Source organism: Macrobrachium nipponense, chromosome 45, assembly GCF_015104395.2.
Source record: "Macrobrachium nipponense isolate FS-2020 chromosome 45, ASM1510439v2, whole genome shotgun sequence".
In the NCBI taxonomy this organism is placed as follows: domain Eukaryota; kingdom Metazoa; phylum Arthropoda; class Malacostraca; order Decapoda; family Palaemonidae; genus Macrobrachium; species Macrobrachium nipponense.
In genome coordinates, this window is record NC_061105.1 from 46,932,002 (window position 1) to 46,936,257 (window position 4,256).

Below are 4,256 nucleotides of genomic sequence, written 5' to 3' on the forward strand. Positions count from 1 at the left end.
ATCTTTGCTGCTTTTAAAACTGAAATATATGTACATTTACATAACTTTGGATTTGTTTCTCTATTTGAAGACTCGTGCTACTATGAGGACTTTTTAATTTATTATTATTATTATTATTATTATTATTATTATTATTATTATTATTATTATTACTAAAATAAAATATCGTTTCCATAATCAGCAAGATATGGGGAGCGCTTATATACACTAGACTAAAAAAACGTTTTTGAAGGCATGCAAAGTATATATATAAAAAACTAAATTTTCATCTTAGATTCGCATAACTGAAAATTCGATTTGTACGTAGAATATCACAAAAAGAGTTTTCATAAGTAACCATAGAGGCAGACTCACATACATAATACATACATACACACACACACTCATACGCACCATAGTGGCAATTCAAATGAGATCCAGTCAATGGCATTTAGAAGTTTCCTGTAATGGACCAACCAAGATAAATACCAAATAACCTTTGAAAAATTGAAATGTTTCCTTAAATTATACCAGAGCACTTCAAAAGCCCAACATCTTAAACATTTTCGTTGGAAGCAATTGCAAGTAACTTACTTATCAAGTTGAAATGAATCCAAGATATTTGTTATAACCTTTAAAATTCCCTCTTCCGACCTCCTGAATCAAGCAAACGTCTTTGAAGACGGACGCAAATGATTGCAGCGGAAGACTAATGTACCTTGGCAATTAGCTACGGCGTAAAAGAAGGGTAATTTATCTCTCTACAGTGGAAAGTTTTATTTCAGGGAAAGCGATTCGTTTCCTCCTTGTCTGAAAAGCAAAACGGCCTCTGATGTATATCTGAGCATTATGCTAATTCATTGTTTTACTTGGAAAGGCTCTGGGAGTGAAAGGTCCCGAAAATATGTGCTCATAAATAGAGTGGTTATTATTTCAATATTTTATCTATGGGAGATGAATAGTTTCAGTATCAGAATCGACAGGGATACCATTTTTTTCCATTACGACCTTAAGTTTTTAAAATATAAGATAACTAAAACTAGATAAATGAAAAAATTGTATTATCTGCAGAATAGAAAACTGAATATGAACAGCATACCTGCTCTTATTCAATTTTGTACCATAAATCAAAAATTTTTTGCCCATCAAAATAAAAGATACTCATGTCGGAATAGTCGGAAATTTATCTTATTTGTGCATTAAACAATATCTTACAATCATTTACACCTTTTGTTAATATTAATCTAATACTTGTAAATGATACAAGTAATTTTGGTGAGTCTGTACAATTTTTAGATTATAATATCACTGAGGGTGGAACAATGGTAAAGTCTCTCTCTCTCTCTCTCTCTCTCTCTCTCTCTCTCTCTCTCTCTCTCTCTCTCCTCTCTTCAATCCTAAAATTCTTCCAGTGTAGACTTTTTCTCTCTCTCTCGTGAGCCTACCACAATCTGACATCAGTGTTCATGTTGAGGATAATTGCAGTGCAATTGAGAGTCAGGTGCAGACCCATTTGCCAAATCACGGATCCGAAATCCGAACATTTTACTGGTGTGGTGCAGGTTGCCAGTTTTGAGTCTCTTGTGAATGGAGGAACGATGTTTTATTACTTGTAAATCTTGAGTCTTAGATATATTAATCTGTGTACGAATTATCAGAGCAGAAATAGATTTTCATTAAAAAAAGATAATAGAATATTAACCTGGAAAATAGAAAAGGGAACAAAACAAGTGTATTTTCATACCCTCACTTGAGGGGAGTTTCCCCTCTAATCCGACAACTTCGTCTATTTTTCTTTTCACATTCGCACGAGAGAGAGAGAGAGAGAGAGAGAGAGAGAGAGAGAGAGAGAGAGAGAGAGAGAGAGAGCCTTCCATGAAAGAGGATAACACCCACATGACCCTTAAGTACTTGAAATATCTCAAAATATATAATCTTTCTTTTCCCCCTCTGAATTCGATAATCATAAAAAAAATACATAAAACTTTACCTTCAGTTTTAGGACAGGTGGCTTTTTATTGTTTGTAAAAGATCGCTCACAAGTTTTTCTTTCAGGTCTTTTTTTCAGTCTTTCATAAAATTCATTCATTCGAGATTATATGTTAAAATAACTTATTAACTTAAGTGGCTCATTATCAATTATTAACTCACCTAAAATGCGTTATGTTTAAAGGAATTCCATAATTAATTAGCTGTATGTCAACTAATAGACAATATGCAATTGCACCTGACCTATCGAAGTTGATAGACTAAACCCTCATTAATTTCTAGACCTTAAGGGATTCAACTGATAAGAATATTCTTCAGCAAAAATAAGACATTATGTCAAAGCATTTCAGCACATCCAATAAGACATTCATTCAAAACCTCATATCATTTTGCTAATTACAAAGAAAAGATTAAGGATCTTGATTGAAACTAATGGCTTTCTTTGGTAACAGTAAAACCATTCTCCCATTTCCATTTACTTGATAAAAGACCTCATCCCTTCATGTTAATTCAGTGTGATGATCCCGTCATCTCCATAATGGTGATGAAAGGATGATGGACTTGAAGGCGAGGAGTGAAGGCTACTCGTCCACAGTGATGAATTGCGAGGATTTTCATCATGACTTTGGGACAGATGAATGGGATTTTTATTCAGATTTTTAAGAATCTGATGTTTGGTCTGAGGTTGTTGAGTCATGAAAGAGAGAGAGAGAGAGATAGAGAGAGAGAGAGAGAGAGAGAGAGAGAGAGAGAGAGAGAGAGACTACAAACGCATCAGGTGACTCATCAATGCCTTTGGAATTCCTCGATAAGGGGTCCACACGATTATGCAAATTCGAGAAAGACGAAGAATATCTTTCCTGACATAAAGACGATAACGATAAGATTCAGTTGGAATCTGCGAGATCCAATTATTGTCTTTTTTTTTTTTTTGGCGCGAAGGGAATCGAGTTGTCAGTGGCAGTGTCAGCCCTGGCGCGCGAAATCTTTCTTCAGCCGAAGAAGGAAAGAAGTAATACTGGATGATGATAAAAGGGGAAAGGAGGAGATTGATATCACAAGAGAATATAGGAAAACTGTTGAAGAATGAAGGGAGTTAGAAGAAGATATGATAAAATAAGGAAATAGGATAAAAATGAAACACGAAAAAGTGTAAGGACAGACAGAATGCGCTCCTATGAAATTTCCTTCGCACAGACAGAGAGACTCCTCCGGCAGCTTCATTATCCTATGCTTTCCTTTCAGAATTGAAACTGTTTCGAAGTCGTTCAAGGAAAGGCGAGAACACGGAAGGAGGGACGAAGAGACAAAGCGAAAGAAAACAATTGCAGTGGCAGTGAAGAATGATCGCTTTAGGGGACTGAAAGATGACCATAAGGGTAAAGGAATCCAATTTTCAGCGTTTCGGTATATGGCAAAACACTGACACTCTCTCTCTCTCTCTCTCTCTCTCTCCTCCTAGATAGATATGAGTTTGAATACGAATGAAGTAGTTTCAGAAACTTGACCAGCCTTGCAGAATATGGACTGGAGACCCAGCAAGAGAAGAAATCCTATATCGTTATTAACATTAATATTGGAAGTTTGGCATAACGTTGGTTGTTAGTTTTTTGTTAATATGGGATACTGGCACGCTCTCTCTCTTTCCCTTTCTCTCTCCTATATATATATATATATATATATATTATATATATATATATATATATATATATATATGTGTGTGTGTGTGTGTGTGTGTGTTTGTATGTTTGTATGTATGTATGCATAAAGAAAAGCAGCTCATCAAGGGAGTAAACAATGAAAAAGCAATAAATAATAAATAATTTGAAAGATGCCATAATGAAAAACAACACGCGAGTAAACTATGAAATATCACGATTTTTAACAAGAAAAACATTTTCAGTCAAAATGATTCAGTTAAATGAAAAAATATCATTACGTGACTCGTAAAAGAAGAAGCAAGGTCGTTAGAATTTACTGAATATCTTTTACTACATATAAATCTTTTTCTTTATAATATCTGCACATATCAGCTTTTGTTTTCTTTATCATACCTGTCTATGATATTAATCCTGCAACTTTATGCTTCGATCGAAGGCCATAAAACATTAAATGAGGATTAATTTTATTAGCCCAGATCATGGAATTTCAATCCGTCGGTCCCTTCCGCTGCTCTAATGTATTCCCCAGCCTCAATTCCTCCCTTTTGAAAACCTTTTTAATCCCTTCTCAATTGTCCTTTGACACATTTACCAATCCCTTTATGTTCAGCTATTATCCATATCTTT